The sequence below is a fragment of the Bos mutus genome, chromosome 10 (genome assembly GCF_027580195.1).
Source record: "Bos mutus isolate GX-2022 chromosome 10, NWIPB_WYAK_1.1, whole genome shotgun sequence".
NCBI lineage: Eukaryota > Metazoa > Chordata > Mammalia > Artiodactyla > Bovidae > Bos > Bos mutus.
Genome location: NC_091626.1, coordinates 54,528,561 through 54,548,783, shown reverse-complemented (window position 1 = coordinate 54,548,783; position 20,223 = coordinate 54,528,561). Strand labels below are relative to the sequence as shown.

The following is a 20,223-nucleotide window of genomic DNA, read 5'->3' as shown; positions in this document are numbered from 1 at the left end:
TCACTCTGTATAATAGGCTCCAGTTTCATCCACCTCATTAGAACTGATTCAAATGTATTCTTTTTAATGGCTGAGTAATACTCCATTGTGTATATGTACCACTGCTTTCTTATCCATTCATCTGCTGATGGACATCTAGGTTGCTTCCATGTCCTGGCTATTATAAACAGTGCTGCGAGGAACATTGGGGTACACGTGTCTCTTTCAATTCTGGTTTCCTCAGTGTGTATGCCCAGCAGTGGGATTGCTGGATCATAAGGCAGTTCTATTTCCAGTTTTTTAAGGAATCTCCACACTGTTCTCCATAGTGGCTGTACTAGTTTGCATTCCCACCAACAGTGTAAGAGGGTTCCCTTTTCTCCACACCCTCTCCAGCATTTATTATTTGTAGACTTTTGGATTGCAGCCATTCTGACTGGCGTGAAATGGTACCTCATAGTGGTTTTGATTTGCATTTCTCTGATAATGAGTGATGTTGAGCATCTTTTCATGTGTTTGTTAGCCATCTGTATGTCTTCTTTGGAGAAATGTCTATTTAGTTCTTTGGCCCATTTTTTGATTGGGTCGTTTATTTTTCTGGAGTTGAGCTGTAGGAGTTGCTTGTATATTTTTGAGATTAGTTGTTTGTCAGTTGCTTCATTTGCTATTATTTTCTCCCATTCTGAAGGCTGTCTTTTCACCTTGCTAATAGTTTCCTTTGATGTGCAGAAGCTTTTAAGGTTAATTAGGTCCCATTTGTTTATTTTTGCTTTTATTTCCAATATTCTGGGAGGTGGGTCATAGAGGATCCTGCTGTGATGTATGTCAGAGAGTGTTTTGCCTATGTTCTCCTCTAGGAGTTTTATAGTTTCTGGTCTTACGAATAATTCTTTTTAATGTTACCATTTAAAATAACTTTAAAATTGGGTCATAAAGAGTGATTCTTGAAAAATCCCAATTATTTCAATGCCCTAGCTTTAAATAATCCTGAAACACAAAGGCTTCATCTTGAAAATCTGACAACCAAATTGATACTAATTAAAACAACTTGTGCAATTTTCCTAGGGCTCTAAAACAAAATGGAATTTGCAACTCAGTAACAAACTAGAATGACTGTCACAAAATTAGATAATTGGAAGATTTTAAAAGAACACATGTAATACAGTAGATAGCAGGCAGCTCTACAAAGCTCTATATAGAATGTAATTTATGTGAATTTTTAAAAGATATAATACCTGAGTGCATTTATCAATCCTGACGCTTATATGAGTTTGACCCTGAGGTACACTGGGTCATGAATCCAGGAGGCAGTAGGAGGAACAGATCTAGGTATAGGTTGGGTCATGGGGCTGCAAGCTAGTGTTCAAATAGCAAATTCCTCACTGACTCACACTGGCAGTGAGAGTTGGTCCATTTCAGAGGGTAAGGGTATAGAAATGAGAAAATAATGAACTCAGAAGAGGTGGTGGTTTGGGGTCTTGGGATGAGAAAACTAACAAAGCCTTGGTTTACGGAGCACAGGATTCACATCTCAAGGGTAGGCTCATAGGGTCTCATTCACATGGATTTGGTTTAGTGCTCCTGTTCCAAAGGGGAACTAGAGATCTGAATAGTTAATAGAAGCAGAAATCCAGTCAAATGGCCTGGAAGAACACAGAGAAATAAGCAGAGCCTGGGCTTTAGGGCATATGAGAAGCCAGGACTCTTCCCAGGCACACAAAATCCAGGCTTAAGGCAATAGGACTAATCTCGTATTCCAACAACTCTGGTTTGAATCTGATTTTTAAAATTACCTGTTAGAAACAAAGATAAAAGCAATGGCTGCAAGATGGTCAGGAACCTGGTGGAGCTGAACGGCAGGTTGAAAGTATTGGTGCCTTCAAAAGAGTGGGGCCAGCAGAGGCAGAAGCCTATAAAAGCTCAATCCTCAAGAAGTAACCCATGATACAGAGAGGATGGAAACCCGAAAGGAATGGTGTGTACTTGGATACATTCAAAAAAGCATTCTGATTAACTGGTACATCCAATTAGGATGCCAGAGTGGTGTCTCCTTAAGAATACTTGGTGAGATTATTTTTTAAACTCAAAATGTTATGAGAGCTAATAGTAATAACTACATTTACTGAGCACCTCTACTGGCCTAAGTGCTTTTCATAAATTATCTGTAATGCTCCCAAGAGCTGACAGGATACTTAGACTTACTGCTGTTTTACAGACAGGAAACTAAAACTCAAAGACGTACAGTAAAGAGTCCCAAGACACTTAGCTAATAAGGTGCTGAACTGGGTCTGTTGTCAGTAAAGCAGTGGAGGAAAAAATCAGGCTTATATTATGGAATAAAATATATAGATTTATTATCAGTTAAGCAAAAAATTCACTTATGTATATATAGTTAAGCTTACTTTAATATATGTATAGGAAAATGAAAATAAAATACAAGTCTTTGCTACTGTGATGTTCTAATGCTAACCAGTCCTTTCTCATTCAGAATTGAAATCTTTCAATAATGTCAACTCTTCTCAATCTGTGTCTTAGTTTCTTAGTGTCCACTTTTTTACTCTCTCAATTGGTCTACAGAAAATTACCCCAGTTCCTAAACTAAATCCTAAGTGAAAGAGAACTTGTGTTTAAAATCTGCTGGTATTCAAATTCCAAATTAAATTTCCTTCATATCTTTGGGAAATAGTCATGAAGGCTTCTCCCAGCTCCCAACATCAACTAATACCTGTAACAGGGGAAACTAAGGATGAAGTGATATTATGAACTAGGATAATAAAAATTTATAAGAAAATTACCACAGATCTTTAAAAATTATAAACACAATCCTATGGATGCCATACTACCTCTACACAGAAATTTCAATGTAACAAAACACTTTAGAAACTCAATGTCAGAGATAAAAATAGTATAGGAGTTATATCTTTGCATCAGATAAACAAAGATTCAATACTAAGACATCACTGATTTTCAAGCAAAATAGTATTAGATGTGTCAATAAAAGCATACATTGGGCATCTGAAAGGAGGGGGAGTGTCTGTCCCTGATGCAGGAAAAAGACGAAAGTAGAGGAAGCAGCATCAGCAATAATCTGAATAGAAAAGCCAACTTCAGTCTGGGCAGGGCAGATGCCATGTCCCAGAAAATGCTGCTGAAACTAAATATCTCTTTGTCCACTCTGCCAATTGCCCTCCCTCCCAACTCCAATCAAATGTACTGCTGGGTGGCATTCACTTAGCCCTAGTGATGATGGTTCCAGAGGTGGAGATGAGATTCAAGCCAGGTATGAGAGTTTAGCCAACTGAACACTTAGGAGGAACAGTGTCCACACAAGACAGCTGCCACTTAGGGTACCAGCTGCAAATGTGAGGAATTCCCCTAACCACCCTCAGTTTTGATAATTCACTGGAAGGGCTCGGGATGCTCCGAAAGCTACTACACCCACAGTTACAGATTAATACAGGGATTAAAATCAGCCAAGGGAAGAGACACATGCATAGGGCAGAGTCCAGGATGGGTCCAAATACAGAGCTTCTGGTTGTCCTCTTCACAAAGAGCCATGGACGGTGTTAACTCTTTATGGCTGTGGTGTGCGACAATATGCACGGCCAGCCATGGATGCTTACCCCAATCTTTGGTATTTAGAGTTTTCTTTGGGGCTCCATCATATACTGTCTATGTGGCTGACCTTTATTCCTCAGCCATTTCAAGAGGTTGGGCTGTTATGTTTAATCTCCAGTCCCTTCTGGAGACAAAACTGGTATCAAGCAGCCCAAAGCTCCCAACAAAAATCACATTTTTAGATTGCTAACTTGTGGGCCAAAACCCTCAGACAGAAACACTTCTGTCAGGCAGGACATTCCAAGGTCACCTCCCTGTGGTTGAGGGGAAAGGCCAGATCTCTCTTTGTGTGTGTGCATGCTAAGTCACTTCAGTCATGTCCAATTCTTTGTCACCCTATGGACTGTAGCCCACCCCGGCTCCTCTGTCCATGGGGATTCTCCAGGCAAGAATACTGGAGTGGCCTACCATGCCCTCCTCCAGGGGATCTTCCTGACCCAGGGATCAAACCCCCATCTCTTACATCTCCTGCATTGGCAGGCAGGTTCTTTACCACTAGCACCACCCAGGAAGCCCCTGACCTCTCTTCAGGTAAGGTTAATTCTCTAATGCATACCAAAGCATACCAGACCATTAAGAATTCTTCCCCAGGAATTTTCTTTCTGGAGATAGAGAAGAGGAGACGGTGTTAGTTGGGATCCCTAGAAGCAGAGCAAGGACTCTTATGTATGTGATTTACTGAAGAAGTGTTCTCAGCAGAAAGCCATCAGGATGTGAGGGGGGCACGGTAGTAAAAGGGAAGATGCTAAGCAAAGAAATACTTTCAGGGGACTTCCCTGGTGGTCCAGTGGCTAAGACCCCAAGCTCCCAAAGCAGGGAGCCCAGGTTCTATCCCAAGTCCAAGAACTAGATCCCATATGCTACAACTAAGAGTTTGCATGCTGCAACTAAAGATCTCACTTGCCGCAACAAAGACTGAAGATTCCACACCCTACAACTAAGACCCAAAGCAACCAAAAAAAAAATATATATATATATACACACATATATATACATATATCAGTTCAGTCGCTCAGTTGTGCCCGACTCTGAGACCCCATGGACTGCAGCACACCAGACTTATTTATCCATTACCAACTCCCAGAGCTCGCTCATCGAGTCATTGATGCCATCCAACTATCTCACCCTCTGTCATCCTCTCCTCCTCCTGCCTTTAATCTTTCCCAGCATCAAGGTCTTTTTCAATGAGTCAGCTCTTTGCATCAGGTGGCCAAAGTACTGGAGTTTCAGCTTAAGCATCGGTCCTTCCAATGAATAGTCAGTACTGATTTCCTTTAGGATGGACTGGCTGGATCTCCTTGCAGTCCAAGGGACTCTCAAGAGTCTTCTCCAACACCACAGTTCAAAAGCATCAATTCTTTGGTGCTTAGCTTTCTTTATAGTCCAACTCTCACATCCACACGACTACTGGAAAAACCATAGCTTTGTCTAGATGGACCTTTGTTGGCAAAGTAATGTCTCTGCTTTTTAATATGCTGTCTAGATTAGTCATAGCTTTTCTTCCAAGCATCAAGTGTTTTTTAATTTCATGGCTGCAGTCACCATCTGCAGTGATTTGGACCCAAAATATGTATATAAATATTTATATACAAAAAATAAAGATATATACAAAATATATACATATATAAAGAAATGGTTTCAGCTAAAGTACTGCACATAGACACAGACTAGGCACACAGCACTGACTGCACCTGAGACCTGACCCACCTTGAGAAGAGGCTTTGTATCTCCAAAGCAGTCAGTCACTGGTTTTGGGCCACCGCAGGGGAGGGATTCCTTCCCACGAGTTACTGGATGAGGCTGCAACTAGTGGCCCAAGGCAGTTCTCCAGGGTTGGGTGCAGCTGTGAGCAGTATCAACCACACTGGCAGCAGCTCAAGGCTAGACGCACTAACCTGGAAAAGCACAAATGCATGGGTCGTCAATAGCAATGAATGTCATCCACACCTGGTACTGCTCAGGTTCAGTCTGCTGTCATGGTGAGTTCACACCATCCAGTCACAGCTTCTCCTACATTCTGGTGCTCATAATCCCTGGGGAAAGTTACAAAAGGAAGGTCAATGTGAGGCTACAGCCCTCTGCTGCTGCACTGGATCACAAGGTCAGATATTCATAATCTCCCCACTTTACCACTCATTCTAGATTTCCCTCTGCATTGGCAAAGGTTTCCATTGCTATAGATTTGCCTGGTGTAGTAACACAGACCCTCCATGTGAACAGGGCTAAGGTCATTCCCAGCCTATAGTTGCTATTTTCATCTATTTACAGTTAAACCAGGCAGGAAAATAATAAGAGATGCCATGGCTGCTGCTAAGTTGCTTCAGTTGTGTCCAACTCCGTGCGACCCCATAGACGGTAGCCTACCAGGCTCCTCCATCCCTGGGATTCTCCAAGCAAGAATACTTCAGTGGGTTGCCATTTCCTTCTCCAATGCATGAAAGTGAAAAGTGAAAGTGAAGTCGCTCAGTCGTGTCCGACTGTTAGCGACCCCATGGACTGCAGCCTACCAGGCTCCTCCGTCCATGGGATTTTCCAGGCAAGAGTACTGGAGTGGGGTGCCATTGCCTTTTCCGGAGATGCCACGGCAGATCACCTGAAAAGCAAACCCATTTCTCCCTGCTCCTTTAGATATCAAGTTCTACCTCTTTGTGATGATGAAAGGCATTACCCCTTTCCACTGTGCTAATTATTTTCTTTGCCTACCAACTGCTGAAGAAGGACAAGGATCACAAAGTGACCAGGAAGCAGCTGTAGCTTTAGGTTTAGAGGTACACTATGCTCTTTGGTGGGCTCCCCTGGTGACTCAGTGGAAAAGAACCTGCCTGCCAATTCAGGAGACATGGGTTCGATCCCTGGGTTGGGAAAATCCTCTAGAGAAGGAAATGGGAGCCCACTCCAGTATTCTTATCTGAGAAATCCCATGGACAGAGGAGACTGGTGGGCTACAGTCCATGGGGTCACAAAAGAGTTGGACACGGCTCAGTGACTAAACAACAATGTTCCTTGGTGGAAGGACCCACCCTGCTGGAAATTTAGAATTCCCAACCTGCAGATTCTAAAGATGCAAAGATAGGAAAAGAAGTTCCCCAAGTGGGTCTTTTGGATGGCTGAGCAGGAATATACTACTATTTCTGTTCCTTAGTTCCTGAACATATGCATTCTAACAACTTGTGACATAGCTCTATACAATAATCATCACTTTAAGATATATACAATAGTCTGAAGAACAGTAACCCTTTCTCACCTGGGAGTCATCTCCCAGCTAGCACCTCAACAAAAGGTTCAAAAAGCCATTCCACCACATTATCAGTCTGACAGCTCCTGGTTTGTGCTGTATATGGTAGAACCAGTGGATTCTATATTCAACTACAAGTTGTCTCATCTCCTTTGCCATAAAGTGGGTCCTTTGGTCTAAGGAGATATTATGTGGGATCTCATATCAGTTAATCAAAGTCAAAGAGCTCTCAAAGAATACAGTTAGTGAGTGGTTAAGCCTTGTACCCAACAACACACAATGACAATGGAGCTGATACTATGATACTACGAAGGAGGAGACTTCCACCAGAATTCTTCATATACAGCCTCACCCACGGTGAAGGTCAGGATATGCTATCTAGATTCTCGCTCATGGAAAGAGTTTGTAACTCCAGCTGCTGGAAGCACTGTCAGCAGGCAGTCTTCAGCTATCAGCACTCATGGGATCAGCCTCAGGTACAGATAGTGCCTAACCCACGGTCATGCCCCTTCCAGGGAAGCTCACAGCCATGACTTATTAACAGGGGAGTATAAAGGCCTTGCCCTCTGGGCCCAATAAGGAAAACTCTGATGGGCTATTTTAGCTCCAGAGCTCCTCCCTCCCTTCCACAGGTATCTATCACAATGGCACTCCCTAATAAACAACCTGCAGCCTAAATTCCAATTCAGTGTGCTTCCCAGAAAGCCCAACATGCAATAATTAGTGCCAGGAGTGGCCTAAAAACACAGATAAGATAGGGGTTTACAGTTAGTTCATTCACTACCCGCTTGGTAAAGAGGAAGCCATCACTGATAGTAAACGAAGCACAGCCTTGGAGGCAGGGAGCTATGCAATGGGTCATATTTACCCTCGTAATGAACTGGGAAGGCATATCAGTGGAAAGAAATAACCTAGCTGGTCTGATGTATTAGACATTGTAGAAATATAGATATGTTAGTAAGTACAAGGGCAATGGAATTTTGTACCTAATGCAAAAGAGGATTGATGCTACAGAAAAATACAAGATGCTGAGAACAATTAATACTCAATTGACAAGTGGAAAACCAGGGGGCCCCATAGCAGCATATAAAGTGGCTTCCATTTCCTGCAGCAGGGGGGCAGAGAAAACTTAGGACAAGGCCCAGAACTTAAGAGTAGGTACTTTCCAAAAAAGTTCACCTTTCAAACAAGACTGGTCAAGACACTATTTGAGAAAGAACTGGACCTTATACTTAGAATGAGGAAGTTTGGGAATTTCAAAATTCCTTGAAAATATGGAATTCTCAGATTTCCTGAAAGCTGTCAGCTTTCATAGAGAGCCCAACCTTCCCTATTCAGAGTTATCATAACTCTCTTGCTTTAAGAAAATGTAGATTCCTCTCTCCCACCAAACAATGTGTGCTCCTCTAAGAATCTGTACGGTAGGTAGGTAGGTAGAGGATGATTCTGATGGGGTTAAGAGCAAAACTCAGCTGGGGATGTATTGGGACTAATAAGGACAGAAAGAAAATGCAGGATCCAGCCAGCATGTGCTGGAAAGAGCTGGGGAAACATGCCTGGGACTGTATTCTGGGGACTTGGTCAAGAGACTAGGACAAAAGATGGTAAATAGGGTTATTTATTAAATCCTGAGACACAGGATTTAACAACCATAGGAAAGATCCCAAAAGAGAGTATGAACTAACTGGACAGCACATATAAGCAGAAAAATGATGGACCAAAAAAAGGATATCAAAATGCCAGAATCCTTGTGGCAGATGGAAAATGGGAATGAAAGCAAAAGGGAATAAGCATGCTAGAGTAGGTAGACCATATCAAACAAAGAACAAACCAAAGAAACCTCTAATAACATTCAAGGGGAAGACCTGAAGGATAGACAATTTACCAAGACCACTGGGATGTGCTGGTGGCAGAAGAAAAGCATCACTTGTAAAATTCACTGTTGGTTCTCTTCTTTATGCAGGCACTCTGAGATGAGCGCTTCCAGGTGGCTCAGTGGTAAAGAATGTGATTGCCAAAGTGGGAGACACAGGAGACACACGGGCTTGATCCCTTGGTTAGGAAGATCTCCTGGAGAAAGAAATAGCAACCTACTCCAGTATTCTTGCCTCGGAAATTCCATGGACAGAGGAGCCTGCGGGGCTAAATATAGCCCATGGCGCCGCAGAGAGTCGTAGGCGACTGAGCATGCCTACGCACGCGCGCTCTTGGAAGACCAGGCTAACTCATAGCAATAGAGACATAAGGGCCCTGGAAAGATAGAGGCCAGGTGGTAGTACTCAATGATCAGAAGCCAGGTTGATGCAATTATCTTAATAACTAGCAACTTCAAGCAGGAACTAAAAGGAACTGGAGAATTATGGAGAATTATGGAGATGGTTAGTATAATATAGCATCCCTAGGAACAAAAAAGAAGGACAAAACTAAATGTACTATTCAATTTGTGCCATCAGAAGACATCAAAGATAACTATTTAGGAGACAGAGGACAGTTGTCTCAATAAAAATTCATAATTTTTCTTCCCACTTTTCAAAATTGAACCAGTTTTTTAGACCCAGAGGATACCAGCTCCTCAGAAGGAATAGCTCAGCAACAGCAGGGCAGATGTACATGGTAAAAAAAATCTTTTCCACTAGGACCTATAGTCATTTACTCAGGTATATACGTACTGGGAAAAGGGAACTGTCCCAATATTTAAGAGACTACTGAGTATTGTTTTAAGATGAATATAGCATCCTAAAGAACAATCCCCTTTTCTCACTTGGTAGTCATGTCCAAAAAGAGCAGAGATGGCAGCTGAGGATGACAAGCATCTGGACTGAGACAAGTTGTAATTTTGGGGGCTGCAGTTCATCTCACACTCCTCTTCTAAAGTGTTTTCTCCAGTAGGAGCGATCCATCAGGATCCTAGAGGAGCTTCATTGGGGTTCTATTTTAAGAAGCAGATTTGAGCCATTCAGAAGGTATACAGTGATGGACACTGTGATGCCCAGACCCTTTTTTAGAGAAGGACTTTGCTGTCCAGTCACTGGGTTTTTTGGACCCAGCTCTTAGCTCTTTCCAGGACTGTCTCAGTTGCAGAAAAGTCCCTCACCTAGGTTACAACCCTTCTCAATGGCACACATCCAATGACTGACTGACACTACGGGTAAGGCCCCATCATTTCCACCCAATACAAGGCAACTCAGACAATTGGCTCCAGAGCTCTCTGTGGCATTGGCAAAAGTGTCATCAGGAATGCATTACTGTTTGGATTTTCTCTCTTCATCTACCTGCTGCTTTTTTACCCCCCTTCAGGTATTAAGGGCTTTCCTGGTGGCTTAGTAGTAAAGAATCTGCCTACCAAGCAGGAGACATGGGTTGGGAAAATCCCCTGGAGAAGGAAATGGTAACCCACTCCAGTATTATTGCCTGGGAGATTTCATGGACAGAGAAGCCTGGTGAGTTAAAGTCCATGGGGTTGCCAAGAGAATGACACAACTGATTGACTAAACAACAGGTATTAATCCCAAAGGTATTCTGTAATAAACATCTTGCACTCTAAACTCTGACTCAGCGTCTATATCCTGGAGGATCCAGCCTGCAGTACTGACCTTCTCCAAATCAAATGGAAGAATACAGATATTTTACTGAGATGAGGGTTGAGTTGTTGGTGGCAGTAGAAATGAGGTACTGGGTTCTTGGTTTTGAAATCTGCTCTGTTTTCCATGTAAGGCTTCACTGTTTGGACCTTCAAATGGTAGTTGGGAACTCCAACCCCCTCACTTTGAAAATGTCCCTATCTTTAACCTGCTCTATTTCCCTCTGCACATTCTGTAGTGTTTGCCTCTCCATTTCCTTGGAGTCTGTCACCTGTCCCCACAGAACTCATCAACTCCTAACCCTTTCTTGGGATCCACTGCATATCTACTGCATGTACAAAAATCTACTTGCATCACTTTCATGGTACTTGGCGGGGTGGGCGCGGGGGATGGTAACCACAAAAACGGAAAGCTCATGCTGTCCACTGTGCATACACGAGTAAAATGTCCTTTGTCTCTGACCCAGGAGTCTTGCGTCCTCTGAAGCATCCCTGAAACTTTCAGGTTGACTTTTAGCATGCAAGTAAGGTTTGATCTCAGATCACACTTCACTGTCCCTGACACTTTTCTCCCATGGAAAGTTGGGAAAAGAAGTTGCCACTCTACTGGTGACTTCGATTCTTCTCAGTAATCGTAATAATCAAACATCCATCAATCTTAAAGTTTAATTTTTTAAACACATCTCTCTATACAAAAGATTTCCATTTCTCCTATTGGCATAACTTTGAGTTCTTGCCTGGAGAATCTCAGGGACGGGGGAGCCTGGTGGGCTGCCGTCTATGGGGTCGCACAGAGTTGGACACGACTGAAGCAACTTAGCAGGCCTTACCTTAAAAGAACATAAAATCCTCCTTGACCTGGGCTAAACACTCTGACATTAAATAACGATAAGGGACACTCTGCCCATATTGCATTTCCCTATTTCTCCCCTGATTGCAGGAAGAAGAATACAGAGGTAATTGTCCCAGCTGGCTCTGCCACAGTGGGAATATTAGTGGTATGGTAATATGTAAGCCAAATTTGAGGTGACAGTGGAATACATAACTAGAAATTTCCAGTAAGAACTTGGACGGAACTTGAGGAAAATGTCAGCATTAGAGATAAAGATGAGGTCATTTGAATGTCAGTCACAAACTTGTATAAGATATGCCACTTACTTTCTTTTTTACATCTTTACTTTCTGATCCTGATTCACTTTCTGACTCCATTCCCGTGAGCTGATAGGAAAGCTGATCTCAGCTTTTTTTTAAGGATGCCCTTTTCCCTGGGTTGTACCATAATTTCAAGGTCTTACATAGTGCCAGCGCATGGAGGGGAATTTACACAGTCACCACTGGAAGTTCATTGTCCTGTTTCCACAAACCTTCCAATTCTAGAAGATCTCTGCTGCTTTTGTGCCAATGTAGTGCCTGGGGATCTTTTTTAGACTACCTACGTTTCATCTGTCTAGATGCTGCAAGAGCCACTTCTCTCTGGCTGTGCTCTTTCTCTGCTTTCTCCTTGATGGTACTAGCTGACAGTAGAATGCCAGTATCTAAGCTCTGGACTTTACAGATCGCCTTCTTATTCCTGCTCTCCAAGAGAATATCTGTTTAGTCTGAGGTCGATCTTTGTTCTTTCATGTTTCTTCTGAGACATGCCATTTATGCCTAGGAATTTTATCCCTGCTTCCTTTTAACTTCCCCTTTAAGTCTTTCATGTGACACTTTTGGAATGCAAAATCCAAGGAGACTTGTGGTCAATTTCTGCTTTCCCTTCTGCTGCATACCTTCTTTAAGGCAATGATCATGGAACAACATGCTTGAATGAGAAGTAAGGAGAATGGAAATATAGAGATGAAAACCCAATAGATTTATATCTCACTGCCACATAGATTTGATCATAAGCTAAAGAAAGGTGAAGCCATGAAGATTAATGAAATAATTTTTATCCAATTACATCAAAATCTATTGGTCTAACTTGCACTTTAAATCACTTCTGCTATTAAACTTGTCAAACTATGGTGATTTCATTTTTGTCTGAACTCAAAAGAAATAACTATCACCATATTCATTCTTTTGGTTATGATCAGTGCTAACTGTGACTTACCTTGCTCTTTAAATATCCTGAGATTTTGCCCATAATTTTTTTAAATTGCAAAACTAATATGTGTTCATTATAAAGAATTTGTTTGGGGATCTAATTTTGTGCAATGGCAGTTAAGTATTTTAACTAATGTTTTAACTGAAAATACCCCCCAAATGCTGAATATATATATTTTCATTAGGAGCACTAAGAAACTGGTGAGATCATTAGGAACCACTGGGACAAAATCCAAGAGAAAGCTGAAATGTAGAGAGAGAAGGCACAAGAACAAAGCAACTTTTGGCCTGAGGGTGTTGGCATTCCTGGAAATTTTGATTTGACTTGGAAAACTTGCAGGGTGGTGAGGACAGATGTCAAATCCTAAGTGGGAGGGTTGTTGTTATTTAGTCACTAAGTCACGTCTGACTCTTTGAGACCTCATGGACTGTAGCCCGCCAACCTCCTCTGTCCATGGGATTTTCCAGGCAAGAATATTGGGGTGGGTTGCCATTTCCTTCTCCAGAGTATCCTCCCCACCCAGGAACTGAACCCGCTTCTCCTGCATTGGCAGGAAGGTTCTTTACCACTGAGCCACCAGGGAAGCCCAAGTGGAAGGGAGGGGGAGACGAATAGAAAACTTACCCAAATTAAACTGAGGAGAAGGAGAAGAAAAGGGGGATGGAGAGAGGAGGAAGCAGAAAAAAAGAAAGGATTAAAACCCCTAAGAATTTGTAACTATGCAGTGTATCTTCCCATGCATGAGCAGCCTAGATTTAAATCATAAAATGGTCAAGAAAACCTCAAGTCATAAACTTATTTTGAGAGACGGTCCTGGATAGGACCTTGGCAGAAGCAAACACAAATACTCTGTGGAGAAGGTACTGTGGTGAGTAGAATCATACCTCTCCCTGTTCCCCAGAACAAAAGGTGTACATGTTCTAATCCATGGTGCCAGTAAATATGTTAATACTTGTCTTGGTAAAAGGGACATTGCAGATGTGATTAAGTAAGAATCTTGAGACAGGAGCTTAGCATGGATTGTCCAGGTAGATCCAGTGTAATCATATGGGTTCTAATACAAAAGATGCAAGAGGATCAGAGTCAGAAGTAGGAGATGTGGTGACGGAAGCAGAGTTCGAACTGTGCAAAGAAAGAGGTAGAAGTCAATGACTACAGGCAGCCTCGGAAGCTAAGAGACAAGGCAACAGATTCTTCCAGAGTCCTCAGCAGGAACACAGCCCTCCTGACACCCTGATTTTAAAATTCAGAGCTATTAGAGAATAAAATGTGTGATTTTAAGTGATTAAATTTGTGGTTATTTGTTATAGCAGCAATAGGAAAATTTTACAAGTACCTTAACTATTGTTGTTTAGTCAGTGTCATATCCAACTATTTTGTGACCTCATGGACTGTAGCCCACCAGGGTCCTCTGTCCATGGGATTCTCCAGGCAAGAGTCCTGGAATGAGTGCCATTTTCTTCCCCAGTGGATCTTCCTGACCCAGGGATCCAACCCGCATCTCCTGCATTGACAGGCGTTGGCAGGCCCATTTTTTACCACTGAGCCACCAGGGAAACCCACCTTAATTATAGGTCCCAAAGAAACCCCATCAGTAATTTGCAAAAAGGGTCATACACAATTTAAGAAAAAAAAAGAGCATAGAAAAAGGCAAAGAAACAATTAATGAAAACAAGGGACTTCCCTGGTGGTCCAGTGGTTTAGACTCTGCATTTTCACTGCCAAGGGCCCTGGTTTGATCCATGGTCAGAGAACTAAGTTCCCACAAGCTACGATCTGCCATCACACAAAATTAGATATCCAAATAAATTCTTTACAATGAACATATATTAGTTTTGCAATTTAAAAAAATTATGGGCAAAACCTCAGGATATTTATGTGATGTGGCCAAGGAGAAAAAAATTAATGAAAACCAGCAGAAAATACATAATAAATAGATGTAGAAATACATAATAAATAGAATACAAAGTATTCAGATATAAACTTGAAACCCCTCTATTCCTACTGTGTTTAAAGAAAGAAAAATATGTTTGAAATTTTATCTATAATGGCACCCCACTCCAGTACTCTTGCCTGGAAAATCCCATGGACAGAGGAGCCTGGTGGGCTGCAGTCCATGGGGTCGTGAAGAGTCAGACACAACTGAGCGACTTCACTTTCACTTTTCACTTTCCTACATTGGAGAAGGAAATGGCAACCCACTCCAGTGTTCTTGCCTGGAGAATCCCAGAGACGGGGGAGCCTGGTGGGCTGCCATCTATGGGGTCGCACAGAGTCGGACACGACTGAAGCGACTTAGCAGCAGCAGCAGGACAAAATAGACCTCAAATGACCAATCAGAAATTTCTAGAAAGAAAAAATACATACTGATCACAATAAAGAATGTAATGGATGTCCTTATCAGCCAGTTGGTTCTAGCCAGCTGAAGAAAGAATAAATGAATAAAAAAATGTTAGAAGAAATTATCTAGAATGCAGCATATAAGAGAAAAACATAGAAAAATTTGAAACAAACATTAAAAAGCATGGGGATGGAGTGACAAGGTCTAACATACATTTGTCAGAATTCTAGGAGGAAGGAAAGAGAGGGTGGACAGAGGAAATATTTGTAAAACTCATAATCATGGCTAAGAATTTTCTGGAACTCATGAACGACAACAATCCACAGAGTCAAATAGAATAAGCTAAATAAAAAGAAATCACAATCTAGGTGCATCATGGTGAAAATGCAGAACACCAAAGAAAAAGGAAGCCAGATATAAAAGATCACCTTAAAGGTCAGCTGTTGACTTCCTTTTCAATAGGAAAAATGGAGGCCAGAAGACAGGAGAATATCTTTAAATGTTCTTAAAGGAAATAATTGCCAACCTTGGATTCTATGTACCAAGACAAAGGTACATTCTAAAGTGAAAGTGAAGTCGCACAGTTGTGTCCAACTCTTTGTGACCCCATAGACTGGAGCCTACCAGGCTCCTGCTGCAGCTGCTGCTAAGTTGCATCAGTCGTGTCCGACTCTGTGCGACCTGACAGACGGCAGCCCACAGGCTCCTCTGTCCCTGGGATTCTCCGGGTAAGAATACTGGAGCGGGTTGCCATTTCCTTCTCCAATCATGAAAGTGAAAAATGAAAGTGAAGTCGCTCAGTCGTGTCCGACTCTTAGTAACCCCATGGACTGCAGCCTACTGGGCTCCTCCATCCATGCAATTTTCCAGGCAAGAGTACTGGAGTGGGGTGCCATTGCCTTCTCCAGGGTATCTTCCCAAACCAGGGATCAAACCCAGGTTTCCTGCACTGCAGGCAGATGCTACTGCAGGCAGATGCTTTACAGTCTGAGCCACCAGGGAAGCGGCTTTATTCTGAAGGCAAATTCTAAAAGATGTACTTCAGGCAAAAAGAAAAGAATCTCAAATGGAAGATCTGACATGCAATAAGGAATAAAGAACAAAAAAGGTGGACATAATAGGTAAATCTAAATGTGAACAATGACTTAATAAAAGTCATTTTACAAGACAATAAAGTCTTGTAAAATTAAAAAAAAAATCACAACACAGAATTTTAAAATTCTACAATATTCCATGGAGATGGAAAATGAACTTAATATGCTCTCAAAAATTAGATAGTGTGCTGGAAAAGACTAAAGGAATTGGTTCATTTTGATAAGTTAGGCACATATTTTCAAATTTCTAGTCACCAGTAGGAGAAGAGAAGCCTAATGTATACATTTCAAATACTTAAGAAGTCAAAAAGAAGGCAAGAAAGAAGAGAAAAAGAAACAGAAAGAGTGAGACAAGTAGAAATCACAGGTAAAATGACAGATTTTAAACCCAAGTATGTCAGGAATTGTGTGACACAGACTTAATGCTCTAGAAAAGAGATTCAGGCTAGGTAAAATAACATGATATAAATATATGATATTTACAAGAAACAGGTCTAAAACAATAAAATTCAAAGAAAAGCACAGAAAAAGGTATGCCATGCAAATACTAAACTCCTTCTTAAAAAGCTAGTGTAGGAGGAGAGAGAGGGATGGACTGGGAGTTTGGTTAGTAGATGCACACTATTACATTAGGATGGATAAACAACAGGGTCCTATTGTATAACACAGGAAAATATATCTGGGATAAACTACAATGGAAAAGAATATTGAAAAAGAATGTATATACGTATATAACTGAGTCACTTTGCTGTACATCAGAAATTAGTATAGCATTCTAAATCAACTATAGTTTTTTAAAAAACTGTTTAGCTTTTTGCTATGTTAATATCAAACAAATAAAATGCCAATACAAAAAACATTACAAGAGACAAAAAGATCATTTCAGAATGAAAAAGGTGCAACTGGCCAGGACAATATAAATGTTTTAAATTTGTATAATCCTAAATAGTATAGTCTCAAAATTTTTAAACAAATATTTGCCAAATAGGCACACACAAAATAAGTATTGATATATAGAAGACATGAATAAAATTAAGGAAAGTGAAGGTATTCAACTCTTCGCAACCCCATGGACTGTAGCCTGCCAGGCTTGTTTGTCCACGGGGTTTCCCAGGCAAGAATATTGGAGTGGGTAGCCATTCCCTTCTCCAGGGGATCTTCCCAACCCAGGGACTAAACCCAGGTCCCCTGCATTGCAGACAGATTCTTTACCATCTGAGCCACCAGGGAAGCCCCCAAATTAAGAAAACTGACCTAAATAAAGGATTAATGTAAAACATACACATTTTTTCCAAACACACACAAAATATTACTTTAAAATTAGGCTATACTGTAGCTCAGACAGCAAAGAATCTGCCTGCAATGCAGGAGACCCGGGTTTGATCCCTGGGTCAGGAAGATCCTCTGGAGAAGGGAATGGCAACCCATTCCAGTATTCTAGCTTAGGGAATTCCATGGACAGACTATGGAGTCGAAATGAGTCAGACAACTCAGAAAGACTGAGCAACTAACACATAACTATAAAGCAAGTCTCAACAAACCCAACATGGTTAAAATTATATAGACAATTATTTTAATTAATAAATCTTATATTTTTAAAGTCATTTTAAGTTTATAGGAAAATTGAGTGGAAAGCAGAGATTTCCCATAAATCTCTTCAACCTCCTCTCTCATCACTCAGTTTCTACTATTATTAACTTAAAAAAAAAAAATGAACACATCCATCACCTCACAGTTGCCATTTTTTGTGTGTTTGTACCCTCATCACATGGTAAATGGCACTCCACTCCAGTACTCTTGCCTGGAAAATCCCATGGACGGAGGAGCCTGGTAGGCTGCAGTCCATGGGGTCGCTAAGAGTCGGACACGACTGAGCGACTTCACTTTCAATTTTCACTTTCATGCATTGGAGGAGGAAATGGCAACCCACTCCAGTGTTCTTGCCTGGAGAATCCCAGGGACAGAGGAGCCTGGTGGGCTGCCGTCTATGGGGTCGCACAGAGTCAGACATGACTGAAGCGACTTAGCAACAGCAGCAGCAGCACATGGTAAAGAATCTGCCTGCCAATGCAGGAGACGCAGGTCCGATCCTTGGGTCAAGAAGGTCCCCTGGAGAAGGAAATGGCTACCCACTCTAGTAGTCTTGTCTGGGAAATGCCATGGACAGAAGGAGCCTGGCGGGCTACAGTCCATGGGGTTGCAAAAGAGTCAGACAGGACTTAGCAACTAAACAACAACCCTCTTAACAACTTTGAAGAATACAATGCCATATTTTGAACTATAGTCACCACACTGTATACTGTAAATCCAGGACACATTCATCTTATAACTAAATGTTTGTACCCTTTGACTAACATCTCCCCATTTCCCCCATCCCTCAATCCCTGGTTTAGCTAACAATCTACTCTCCGTTTCTATGAGTTTAGCTGCATGTGTAAATGAGATCATACTGTATTTGTCTTTCTGACATTTCACTTAGCATAATACCTTAAAGTTTCATTCTTGTTGTTGAAAATGGAACTATTTCCTACTTTCTTACTGCCAAATAATACATATATGCCACATTTCGTTTCTCCATTCAACCATCAATGGATACTTAGGTTGTTTCCATATCTTGGGTATTGTAAATAAGTGAACATGGGAGTGAAGATATCTCTGAGACAGTGATTTCATTTCTTTTGGATGTACATCTAGAAGTCAGATTTCTAAAACATATAGTAGTGCTAGCTTTAACTTTTTATGAGTCGCCACACTGTTTTTCATAATGGCTGTACCAATTTACATTTTTACCAACAGTGCACAAGAGTTCCCTTTTCTCCACATCCTTGCCACCACTTATTATTTCTTGCCTTTTTGATAAAAGCCATCCTAGCAGGGGTGAGGTGATATCTGATTTTCATTTTCCTGACGATTACTGATGTTAAACACCTTTTTGTGTACCTACTGTCTGTTTCTATGTCTTTTGAAGTCCTTTGCCATTTAAAAATCAGATTATTTGACTTTTTGCTATTTATATATGGGTTCCTTATATATCTTGAATATATGGCTTGAAAATAATTTCTACCATTCTGTGAGCTGCCTTTTCATCTTGTTGATTATTTATTTTGCTACACTGAGGCTTTTTAGTTTGATATATTTCCATTCACTTATTATTTTGTTGCCTATGCTTTCAGTGTCATAACAACAACAACAAAAAAAATCATTCCCAAGACCAGTATCATGGAGATTTCCCCCTATGTTTTCTTCAAGGAGTTTTATGGTTTCAGGTCTTACATTTAAATCTTTAACCATTTTGAGTTTTTTATGCCAGAACCATACTGTTTTAGATGTTCACATAGTTAAATAATTCCCTAATTTTTTCTATTGCTTTTCAGCTATCTCCTTCCAAAAGTTTGATAAATATTCACTTCTGTTCTTCTTGTTTTAAATTGCTTATATAAATTTGACTCTGGAATTTATTTTGATGTTTTTTTAAGAGGTAAAAATCTATGATTTTTTTTCCAAATTGCTAAACAATTGCTCCAAAATAATTCACTGAATTACTCCTTTTTCTGTTGATTAATGATATGTCCTTTATTGCTTTCACTTTATATTCAAGTTTATTTCTGAGCTATCTTGTGCCATTGATTATTTCTTCTTGGCCCAGTATTTAGGCATGTTTATAACTGCAAGTTATATTATATTCTTTAATTTTAGTAGGACCAAACTTAACAGATGGTTTTCAAACATATTTTGTTGTTTTTCTTCTAGAAATATTTTCATTGGGGATTATCTGCTAATTGTCTCTGTTTCAAAACAGTGCTATAAAAAATTTACAACACAGTCATAGAAAAATGCAAATAATATTGAAGAGTATAAAGCAAATAAAACAGCTCCCTTCCTTCATGTTCCTTTCAAACTCTCAGTTCTGCTCTTTGACAGTCACTGTTTACATTTTTTTGTGTGTGTGCATTCTTCCAGAAATTGTCCATGTATATATTTATAAAAACACATATAATATCTAGCTCCCCATTACCAATTTTTACACAAATTGGTTCATATTACACATTCAGTTCTCAAACTTGTTTCTTCCTTTCACTAGTCATAATAGTGGCACATTCCTTATCCAGAAAGGACTCTAAAACAACTTGTGAAGTTCCAGAACATTCCATTGAAGTTTTGTCTGGAATCGCACCAACTCCTACGCAAATAAACAGTGAACTTCCTTGACTCCCTCAGGCAGCAGATGCCTCCTCTTGCCCCTGGGTCTTACCAAGGAATTCAGTTCCTGTTTGTCCCACTTCACCTTGGTAA

General features: G+C 40.8%; 1 protein-coding gene across 2 annotated transcripts in view; it reads right to left on the bottom strand.

Moving 5' to 3' along the window:
• Window positions 1-20,223, bottom strand: part of TEX9 (testis expressed 9) — a 232,959-nt gene that overhangs the window by 166,911 nt on the left and 45,825 nt on the right. For both annotated transcript variants that reach the window (XM_070377959.1, XM_070377960.1), the window contains one exon: window positions 5,305-5,492. The gene's annotated coding sequence lies outside the window, so the exon portion shown is untranslated. The remainder of the gene's footprint in view (window positions 1-5,304; window positions 5,493-20,223) is intronic.